This window comes from Phascolarctos cinereus, unplaced genomic scaffold, assembly GCF_003287225.1.
Source record: "Phascolarctos cinereus isolate Bilbo 61053 unplaced genomic scaffold, phaCin_HiC Scaffold_726;HRSCAF=1367, whole genome shotgun sequence".
In the NCBI taxonomy this organism is placed as follows: domain Eukaryota; kingdom Metazoa; phylum Chordata; class Mammalia; order Diprotodontia; family Phascolarctidae; genus Phascolarctos; species Phascolarctos cinereus.
The window spans coordinates 413,034,888-413,047,047 of NW_027556098.1; positions in this window are offsets into that span (position 1 = coordinate 413,034,888).

Here is a 12,160-nt window from a genome sequence, read left to right on the forward strand (position 1 = left end):
CCACTCCAACAAAGGTTTAGAAAGAGCAAAATATCAAGGTGAAAAAAAAAACAGTGAGTCACTTTTTCTCCACCCAGGTCAATGTAGTTACAAAAACCCAAGTCTGGACACTTGGGCTAACTGGGAAAGTGCCAAAAAAAAAGACTAGAGACTGAATGAGGAACCTAGGCTGCGAACTTGAAGAAGTGGCCAGGGACCCAGTAGAGATAAGCCTGGCACTGGACAGGGAGCAGGAGGAGGACCTAACTGGCAGCTCGGTAGTGTGGGCCCAGAGCTAGGTCACAGGATCAGTGCAAACAGAGGAAGGGACCTGTGCTGGGGCGAAGGGGGAAGTAGTTGTAGGCCTGAGGCCGTGGAGTGGACAAGGAGTTGGAGTTTCATTCCCTTGCTGGGTCTGAGGCCTGTAGCTGAGTAACCAGGGTAGAAAGCTCAAAACAAGAGGAAGCCTATAATTCTGCTCCTAGCCAACATCAGTCTACTAGAACCACTAGAACCAGAAGAGAAAGGGGAAATGGAAATACTGGAAACATCCAAAAAGAATGTGTTCAAGTACCAAGAGTCACAGTAAGGATCACACAAAATTTAGCAGCTGTCACTATAAAGAAGTGGGGATGTTAGAGTATGAAATTCCAAAAGCAACAATTTAGGAATAACATACCCAACAAAACTGAGTATAATTCTACAGGGGGCAGAGTGGACCTTTAATAAAATAGACGAGTTTCCAACATTCCTCTCTCTCTCACTTGAGCAAAAAGAAGAAAAGGCATAAGAGAACAAGAGGGAGGGAAATACACAATGATCTAACTGTTAATGTAAATCATGGCAACTCTCCCATAAAACAGAAGAGGTTAGATAGTGGATTGAAAAGCAAAAGCCAAACAATATGTTGTCTGTAAGGAACACATTTGAGATATGAAGATTCATAGAATTAAAATAAAGGGCTCGAGCAAAATTTATTATGCTCCAGCTGAATTCACAAAGACAGAGTAGGAATCATGATCTGTGACAATCTAACAGCAAAAGTGGACTTGATTTTCAATAAAAAATAAACAGGGAAATTACATTATGCTGAAAGGTACAATAAACAACAAATCACTGCATTAATATAATAATAAATGTGCACCAAATGGCATAACATCTAAATACTTAATAGAAAAGCTAAATTCTGAGAGTAAAATTACCATGTAAGGGACCTTAATGTACCTCTTTCAGAACTAGAGAAATATTAGCTAAAACAAAGGAGAAAGAACTTAAGGACTTGAGCAGAATCATATAAAAGTTGTTTATGATGGATCTCTGATTATCATTGAATAGGAATAGAAAAAAGTATACATCTTTCTCAGCTATGTGTGACACTTTTACAAAAACTGACCATGCATTGGAGCATGAAAACCTCACAAACACATGCAAAAAAGAGAAATATTAAGCATATTTTCTATGGATTATATAATAATATGTACATAATATATAATATAATAATCTAATAAAGCTCCTTGGAAGAAAAGATTGAAAATTTTAGACTAAATAACTTTATCCTGAAGAACTTGTGGATCAAGGATTGTTTTGTCATTTCTCCTCTTGTCCAGAGTTAGTAATCCCATTTCCATGAGCAAACCTTAGTCTGTCCTGTAGGAGATGGTAATCATTATCATCAATGACAATACATGGAGCACTTGGAATATAAAGATGAAGGACACAGATTCAAAGAAAGACTAGAGTAAGGAGGCTACTGAAAAAAATTCAGATAGAAAATCATGAAGGTTTGATTTTGGCCAGGGTAGTGGGAAGGGAGAGAAAGTAAGCTCAAAGGACTTAAAGCTAGAATGAGTGTTACAGACAGTTCAGCTAGCCCACACAGCATAATTTTATAGATGAGGAAATTGATGTCCAAAGAAGAGAAGAAACATGCCCAAGATCCCACAGCTAGCAAGTGACAGGATCAGGATTCTAATTCAGGTCTCCAGATTCCAAACTCAGAGCTCTTTCTCTTCCAATGCACTGCCTTTCAGGGATACATGTAAGAGACACTCATTTAAAGGTTTTGGAGGAGAAAAGTGGCATCATCAGAGTGGTATTTAAGGAAGATTAGATGTAAAGTGTGAATTAAAGAAGTGAGAGACCAGAGGCAGGAACACTGGTCAGAAAATTATTGCCATAAGTTGGAAGACAAGAAATGAGGAGGTCTGGAGTAGAAGCTGAGAAGGGGGAAGATGTGAGAGATACTGTCCAACAAGCTAGAAGCATTTCTGATAAGATGGGGGGGGTGAAACAAGGATGTCCATTATACCACTGTTGTTCAATAGTGTACTGGAAATGTTAGCTTTAGCAATAAGAGAAGAAAAAGAAATTGAAAGCATTAGAATAGGCCAAGAAGAAACAAAGCTATCACTCTTTGCAGATGGTATGGTGATATACTTAGAGAATCCTAGAGAATCAAGTAAAGAACTACTTGAAATAAACAATTTTAGCAAAGTTGCAGGCTATAAAATAAACCCACATAAATCATCAGCATTTCTATATATTACCAACAAAGCCCAACAGCAAGAGATAGAAAGAGAAATTCCATTTAAACTTACTGTAGACATTATAAAATATTCAGGAATCTACCTCCCAAAACAAACCCAGGAACTATATGAACACAGTTACAAAACACTAAATAAAGTCAGATCTAAATAATTGGGAAAGCATCAGTTGCTCATGTGTAGACTGAGCTAATATAATAAAAATGACAATTCTACCTAAGTTAATTTACTTATTCAGAGATACTGTCCAAGTAGAATCAACATAAGCAACCATAGCATTAGGGAAACTATCACAGCAATTGATGTAACATGAGGTTTGAAGGAGATAGAAAGTCAAAGATGGTAGCCAATTTAAACCTGGGTGATTGGGAGGTGGGTGATGCCATCAACTGAGATAGGAAAGGGCAGGGGGCACAATGTGGGCAGAAAATCATGAGTTCAGAGATTGGCTATGTACAGTTTGATGTGCCTGTCCAAAGTTCAGGTGTTTCCAACAGTTTGCCAGACTCACTTCAATGTGGCCTTGCCAAGGAGATACCCAGGCTCTGAGGGACAAAGGCCAAGTTTGCTGCATCGATCACCAAGCATTTACTAAGAATACACAGAATGCCAGGCATAGTGCATAAGAGCTTGGCTCTTCAAGTTTGAGACCCCTGAAAAACACTCAAGGTTCTTTTTCTCTTCTCTCTCCACAACAGGAGGTAATGTCTCCTCACTCTCTGGAGGGGCCATCGCTGGCATTGTAAGTGGAGTCCTAGCTGGAGCGGCTCTCATTGGGGCCCTCATCTATTTCCTGTTCTTCAGGAAGACTAGAAGGTAGAATGATGTTTCCTCTGGTTTTCCTCCCTCCTAGTCTGTCTGCACCCTGTACCCGCTCTACCTCCCTTTCACAAACTCCTACTTTTCTGCACTAATTTCCTTGAATGGCCTTTTCTACGCAATTAATAGTATTTTATTTTTTTCCAATTCATGTAAAGAGAGTTTTCAACATTCATTTTTGTAAGATTTTGAGTTCCAATTTTTTCTCCCTCCCTCCTTCCCTTCCCTCCCCCCTCCCCAAGATAGCAAGCAATCTGATATAGGTTATACGTGTACAATCATGTTAAACGTGTTTCCTCATTAGTCATGTTATGAAAGAAGAATCAGAACAAAAAGGAAAAACCAGGAGAAAGAAAAAACAAAACAAAACAAAAAAGTGAGAATAGTCTGCTTCAATCTGCATCCAGACTCCATAGTCCTTTGGATGTGGATAGCAGTTTCTATCACGAGTCTTTTGGAGTTATCTTGGATCATTGTATTGCTGAGAAGAGCTAAGTTTATCAGTTAATCATCACACAGTGTTGCTGTTACTGTGTACAGTGTTCTCCTGGTTCTGCTCACTCCACTCAGCATCAGACCATACAAGTCTTTCCAGGTTTTTCTGAAATCCACCTGCTCATCACTTCTTACAGCACAATAGTATTCCATTACATTCATATACCACAACTTCTTCAGCCATTCCCTGATTGATGAGCATTCCCACAATTTCCAGTTCTTTGGGGTGGCCTCCTTCCCCATTCCACATGCTTGATAGCCTCTTGGAAACAGGTGTTCATTTCCCCGTTGGGGTAGGGACTAGATCTAACTATTTTTTTCAGACCTTGAAACAAAGGGACTGACGTCCAAGAAGGCAGAGGTAAAGAGACAGAGGGACAGCTGGGAGAAAAGGGATGGGTTACTACTCACAACCTTGTGAGAAACCAAGTGAGGGAAGAGGCCACTGAGGCAGAGCCAGACTGCATAGATGAGCTGAGTAGGAGAATCATATGACGTAGGGGTGAAGGAACTAACAGTGGGATAAGCCCTGACAGAGGGGAAAGGAGCCTAGAGGCCTGGGGAGGGCTCATGAAATCTAAGGGGATCCAAAGATAAGTCTTCATGCTCCAAGTGTCCCTTCTGACTCACGGGCCTCAGTTGCTCTGATTGAGATCTCAGTCACAACATGTCTGATATTTATTCAGGGCCAGCGAACATCATCATACAGAGCACAAATCCTCAGCACCCAACCACAGTAAGTAAAGGCGCTGACCAACCCATTTCATGGCCAGTGGGTCCTCCTGGGTGCCTCTTTGCTCTGAAACACTCCTCCAGACTCTAGTCCTGTGCCTTCCCCTCTTTAAGGGCCTTTGTCTTCCCAGGGCCAGGTCCCTCCTAACCTAATTTGCAAAAGGGACCTGGGAGTGCTCCCTCCCGGACCTGAAAAGAAAGACCCTGACTCTCCTCTGAGCCACAGGCTAGCAGAGCATTCATCCCAAGCTGGCCAAGTCAGGCCTGCAGCACAGGGACCTGTTTCCAGGAGCCTTGTCCTCAGCCTTATTCCTTCTCCTTGTTCATGGCACTATGATGGGATGTGGGTATCTTCTTTTGGTGGGCTTTCCTGTGGGTGTTCTGGGATCCTCCTGCCCCTCCTCTTGACTGGAAATTGCTACTGAGGAATCTATCTGGAGGGAAATCAGGATCACGTTGAGACTTTCATGGAGTGGGGGAAATCTGGAATGGGCTAACCAAGCCATGTCTCCATGCCAATCCTCTCGTGCTAAGGCTGCTGGTCCAGGACTGTGAACTCTGAGGAAGCATTTCTTTCTGAGGTTGGTGGTCACTCTGCAATCTCCGGGTCCCTCCCACAGACTTCTCCTTCTCCCACTTTTTCTTCCTCTGTGCAGAAGGTGAGAATCCTAGACCAGGGCAAGAAATGAGAAAGAGGGCAACATGGACTCCCTCTGCTCACTGCCCAGGGCAGACCTGGTGCCGATTTCTAACCGCTCTCTGCTTCCCCAGGGCATACCTACTCTGACAGCTCACCTAACAGGGTAAGCTTTATCCCTTCCCACCAGAGGATGAATCTACAGCTACAAACTGGGTAGAGAGAAATGAGATGATAATAACTACAAGAACTTGCATGCACAGAGTGGTTAAAGTCTACAAAGCAACGCCCTCTCTCATTTGACTCCATAGCATGAGCCTTATCCTCATTTGGCTGGTGAGGAAACTGAGGCTGATCAGAAGCAGGGCTAGGCCTCACACTCAGGCCCCTGTGTTTATCCCTCCCCCGTCACTGACCCTCTTCTCATCACTCCACATCTGTATTCATTCCTTAAGAGGTGGCTTCTCTAGCTGACCTGGGCCACGCAGGTGCATTCCCCTCTCTCCCACATTTATCAGTTGCTTGCTCAGCATAAGGCCCTGTACTCAGTATTAAGGGATGCAGAAATATGACATGGACCCTGCCCCCTCCAGTAGCATGTCCAAAACCAGAGGATTCAGCCAGGGAATTGCACTGAGACCCATGGTATGGTCCAGAATCACACAAAAAAAATTCCCTTTTCCTAAGAGGAAAAGTACCCCCTTAAAAAACATAGAACTATTTAAAAGTTGAATAGACTGCCTCAGGAGGGAGTGAGCTCCCTGTTACTGAAGGTCTTCAAGTATAGGCTGGATGGCCATTGGCTAAGAGGTGGCTTAGAGGAGGGTGGTCTGTGCTCCAGGTACAAGTTAGAGTAGATGGGGTCCTTTCCAGCCCCAAGAGTCTGTGGTTCATAGATTCCATGAGTTGGAAGGGCCCCGAGGGGATACCTTCCTCCTCTGTGCATGTACCCTCCACTGATCCCACTCTGTGCTTGCAGACTGTTGTCTCCATGTACATCGGTGCCCAGAAACCACCTGCCATGGCTCAGTCCCCAGCGATCAAAGACATCGTTTGAAATTAAAACGGAATGACCCAGCTGGCCCTGCACCACGGACGTATTTATCATGATCCTCCCCCAGTTCCCTCAAGCCACAAGTTCACAGCCTCAAAGCCCATCTCCACCACATTCCCACCAACCTCAGGGAACAGGGAGGCGAGAGGTCCAAGCTTTCACCTCCCCAAGGCTGCCCAACTGAACCCCTCCCTCCCATCAACAGAGGACAGGGACACATTGGCTGCTTCTCAGAAGCTCACCTTCCTTTCCTCCTCAGATGTTGGCACCACGGGCAGTGACACACTTGTGCCTCCCTCTCTGCTCAAAGCACATTCAGTCAGGCCTGTCCCTAGCCTTGGCCAGCTAGGACAATGTGAACTGAGGCTGCTACCCTCTAACCAGAAGTCAGCGACCCAAAGAGCAGCTGCTAGATTTAGCCTAAGGGCTGGATGCAAAGCTTCACTCTGAAGCTTCCCCCCAGGCAGGTTGTGTGGGTGGGCTTGGGCCCCTGGAGGACTGGGAGCTTTCCCAGGGGCCGTGTTTACACAACCCCTAACGTGGGCAGCACAGACGTCACACTGCCGTTGAAGTCTCTTGGAGAGGAGTGAAGGATGCAGCCCACCAACCTGGCTGGCTGGGGTTGGTCTGGCAGTAAGAGTGACTTAATCAGTCACATCTCCCAGCCCCTCATTAGAACAAGTCCATCTCTCATTAATTATTAGCCAATCAGAGTTGATTGCTACCCTTAGGAACACTTACTCTTCCAAGGGCATATTCACTGTGAACCCACTTCCCTGATTCATCTTAGCTCTAAGAGATGATCATCCCTTTTATTAATAATATGCCAGCTGTATTAATAAATTATTAACTAGGCAGAAACACTGTCTCTCGAACGTTTTATACATCATGCCATTATGAACCCCAACTTCCTGCTGCAGTATGTTATCACTGTATGAGTTTCATCACAGACTTTTTTCAACAGAAGGATCACAGTAACAGGGCCTTGGAACCTTAAGGCTGTTAGTACTTCTGTGAAATAGAGGTATCCGTATGTTTTAGAAAGCAGGAAATAAATTTTACAATTCACCTCTCGTGTAGATTCCCTGGTCGAGCCCATGAGTCCACAGCTGCACATTGGACTCAGGGCAAAGGAAACCTGGGCCCCCATAACTGAGGAAATGGTAGGCCTTCTTATTGTTCATGGCCCCAGTAAGTGTCACTCCCATTGGAGGTGATTTTGAGCAACACGGTCCTGTAATGGAATTGGTGCTGTTACAAAAGGACGTTCTAGTTACTTTCTGATAAATTCTCCTGTCACAAGCAGAGCTGTCAGCATGAGTACTACCTTGAAGACATATTTTGGGTGTTTTTTTTTTAGAGGGGACACTTCTTCAGTTTGAGCTAATGCATTTTATTTGGAAATATTCTGACATTTTTATATGCTGACCATGGGCCCCAAAGAAGCTGTAAATAATATTTTTTTCAATTAATGAATGTAGGCACAAACAAAATAAAATAAAATAAAAGTTAGTCCCTGACAGCTGTGGGATTCTAGGATTGTCTTTCACTTAGATATGACAATGACATATAAATAAGAGTGGTGACCAATCTGTCGGTTCCAGAACCTTCCACTTAAGAAACATTCTTTACATACCTGCTGCTTGCAAGGCTTTGTGCATCACTGGGAGCAAGTATAAGCTAGAGGAGGGCAGCCCTCAGCTCAGAGAGGGAGAGAGCTCAGGTGCTGGAAGAGGAGAAGTGGCTCTCTGTCTGAGCAATCCTGTCAGTTTCTTTGGGCTTCTGTTTCCTCTGTTGTAATGTGAGGTATGAGGATCCTGCAGGGTATCACATACTTGGAGATGAAAAAGACCTAGAAGACAGGTCAGCTCCCTCATTTTATGGGTGGAGAAACTGAGGCCCAGTGGAGGTGAGTGTCAGCATATGGAGCTAACATAATGAATCATTCATTATATGTCCATTAATTACCTCTTAGAACCACTGGTAGGGAAGAGCTTTGTAAATTCTGAAGTGCTATAGGAACAGGAAAGGCAGCTAGGTGATGCAACAGATAAAGTGCTGAGGCTGAAGTCAGGAAGACATATCTTTGTGAGTTCAAAACTGGCCTCAGACACTTGTTAGCTAACTGGCCTTGGGGAAGTCACTTCAACCTGCTTGCCTTAGTTTTCTCATCTGTAATATGAGCTGGAAAAGGGCAAACCACTTCAGTATCTTTGCCTAGGAAACTCCAAAAGGGGTTACAAAGAGTCAGACACAATTAAAATGACTGAACAGCAAAACCAAAGATTTCTCTCCATTTTATTTTTTCCTGCTTATTTTCCTCTCTATCCTTTTAGCCTCTTCTTTTTCAAAGGTTTCTTTTGCTTCTGACCATAGCTTCCCCTAATCTTCTCTCTCTTCTATCACTCCTTACTCTTCTCTTATCCCTTTCACCTCATTATTTTCTATTGGGTAAGTTATATTTTTATACCCAACTGAGTGTGTATGTTATTCCCTCTTTGAATCAATTCTGATGAGAGTAAGGTCCAGGTCTTGCTCCCCTCCTTTTCCACCCTTCAAGTAAAAGCTCTTTTATGTGAGCTTATTTTCCCCCTTCTTCCTCTCCCTTCCCCCTTCTCTCAGTGTGTCCCTCTTTCTCTTTTTTTCTTTTTTCCTTTTTTTGGCTAGGCAATGGGGTTAAGCGACTTGCCCAAAGTCATGCAGCTAGTGAGTCTTATGTGTCTGAGGCTGGATTTGAACTGAGGTCCTCCTGAATCCAGGGTTGGTGCTGTATCCACTGCACCACCTAGCTGCCCCTATCCCTCTTTCTCAACCCTCTGTCTTTTGTTGAGATCATCCCAACAACATAGACTCACACTCATGTCCTCTGTCTATATAGAGTCCTTCTAACTGCCACAATAATGATGAAGCTCTTAAGAGTTACCAGCATCATCTTCCCATATAGGAATGTAAGCAGTTTAGACTTATTGAATTCCTTATGATTTCTCTTTCACATTCATGTTGTAATGCTTCTCTTGAGATCTGTGTCTGAATATCAGATTTTCTATTCAACTCTGGTCTTTTCATCAGGAATACTTGAAAGCCCTCTTTTTCATTAAATGTCTATTTTCCTCTCTGAAGGATTATACTCAGTTTTGCCAGGTTGATTATTCTTGTTTTTTATCCTAGCTCTTTTGCCTTCTGGAAGATCCTCTTCCAAGATCTCCTCTCCTTTATCACGCTAGCTGCTAAATCATAAGTGATCATGATTGGGGTTCCATGATAATTGAATTGTTTCTTTCTGGACGCTTGCAAAATTTTCTTCTTAACATAGTAGTTTTGCAATTTGGGTAGAACATTCCTGGCAGTTTTGTTGAAGCAGACAAAGAAGCAGAGAAATTGTATGATCACACTAACATGATCCTACAACACATACTTAGTGACATCAGTTCTAAGGGGGGAACAGAGTGAGATGGGGAAAAGAAGGTAGAAAAGCAAGGTTCATGCTAGAAAAATGAAAGTGGAAAAAAAGAAAAAAAGAAAAGAAAAAGAAAAATGAAAGTGGCCAAACATCTGCCAACTGCTCAGGAGCCTCACAATTTTCTGTCATGAATACATTCATCCAGAAGAGAGCAGAAGGCAGTAGACATGCCAAGAATGGAACATTTCTTTTAAAACAGAAACTATTTTAGATAGGAATTTACTAATTAGCTAATGTAGGAATTGTATCAGCATCAGCTGTCTATGCACAGTCAGGCTATTTACTAGTTAGAATAAACGTCAAAACCAGTATCGAGTTAAGAGGATAAAGGAAGAAGACTTGTCATAAAATTCCAATAACTTGAAACTTACTTATTTAAATAAACCAGTCAATTCAACAAACAGGTGTTAATTGCCTACCATATGATAAGCTCTAGAGAAAAACAAAGTAGTCCCTGCTACAGGAAGCTTATATTCTACTAGGAGGACACAAGATGTCCTTAAGTAACTAGAATATGTATGCATGTGTGTGTGCACTCAGGTGTGTATATACACATGTATATATTTATATATGTGAGAATACACACACACATGTGCACACACATATGTATAGATAATAATGTCAAAAATGTGAGAGCCTTAATGATGGAGAGGAGGCCAGGGAAAGTCTCTTGAAGCACTTGAACTGTACTCTGAAGGAAGTCGGGGACCATATGAGATGCACTACCCTTCTTCCAGACAGGTCCCAGGACATGCACAATCTAGTGACTAAGGTGGGGATAAGAGAAGGGAACAAGCCTTCATTACTACATATATGGCATGTGGTAGGTGCTATATAAATACTATTTTATTATTATTATCCTTATTATTATGGTTATTATTCTTGCCAAGCACTGCGTTCAACACTTTGCAAATGTTATCTCATTTGATCCTCTCAACAACCTCAGAAGGTAAGGGCTACTATTCTCATTTTACATTTCAGGAAACTGAGGCAGACAGTGGTTAGGTGACTTGCTTAGGATCACACAGCTAGTAACTGTCCAAGGTCACATTTGAACTCAAGTCTTTCTTAATCCAGGCCCAATGCCTTCTGGATCCAGTGAGGCTCCTCCCTGCCTCTCATCAACCATCTCTTTCTAATCCAGGGGTCCTTAACCTGGGATTTATGGATTTCCTTTTTGTAAAAATGCTGATAACTCTGTTTCAATAGAATTGGTTTCCTTTGAAGTCCCATGGATTTTATTTTCTGGATTTAAAAGAATCCTTCTGGGAAGGGGTACCTGGGCTCCACTAGCCTGATAGCCCCAGGGTTCTCTGGCACAAAAGAAAGGGAAGCCCTCCTGCTCCTATCATTCTCTTTTCATCAGTTACCCCATTAACTGGAGCTTTTTCTATAGCAATCCAGAATTTACCCAGCTCCTTCCTAACAGTGGCTCTAGGCAGTAGTTAGCGTGCATATTATTTTTACCCTGGGTGTTGTTTCAGCTCCATGTGCTGACACACTTCAGTTTCCCCGTCTGTAAAATGAGGGAGCTGTACTAGCTTCCTTCTAGGTCCTGTTCATCTTTAAATGTGTGATACCCTGCAGGATCCTGGCATCCCACTTTACAAAGGAGAAAATGGAGGCTTGAAGAGACTTAAGTTTGCTTAGATAGGGAATGACTTCTATTCCAGGACCTGGGCTCTTTCCCTATCTCCCACATGGTACTTGCAGACCTTTCTCAGGCCAGACACGCTCATGTCTTTTGCCACAGTAGTACTGCTACTGGCCTCTACTCCAAAGAAATCAAAGAAAGAGAAAAAAGAACTCATAGGTACAAAAATATTTATAGCAGCTCTTTTGGTGGTAGCAAAAGTATTGGAAATTAAGGGAGTTCTCATCAAGGGAATAGGAAATAGCTGTACAGATGACGTCATATGAATATTCTGGTCAGCATTGTGCCATAAGAAATGGTAAAAGCACTGGTTTCAGAGGAATTCTGGGCAAGTTTGTACAAACCAATTCAGAGTAAAGTGTAGAGAACAAGGTGAATGGAGCGGCAATGTTGTAAAGATGAACCACTGGGAAAGACTCAAGAACTCTGATCAATATAAGGTCACTCAAGGCTCCAGGTAACACACAACGAAACAAACTAAAGGAGAGAGGGAATCAAGATGCAGAATGAGGCAAACATTTTTACAAGGCCAAGGTGGAAATGTGTTTTACTTGACTATATATATATTTGTTGAAAGGATTGGGTTTTTTTTCCATTTTGTCAAAGGTAGAAAAAGTAATAAAAAGAAAATAAATGCATGTCATTTGAAAATAATTTTTTAATTAAGAGAAAGGAGCCCACATTGCTACTGATCTGGTCCCAGGGAGGAGATCCTTTTCAATTAGAGGGAATGGTCCAGGAAGGAATTGAGTAACAAATATTCTGGAATATCAGCTCAAAACTGTTG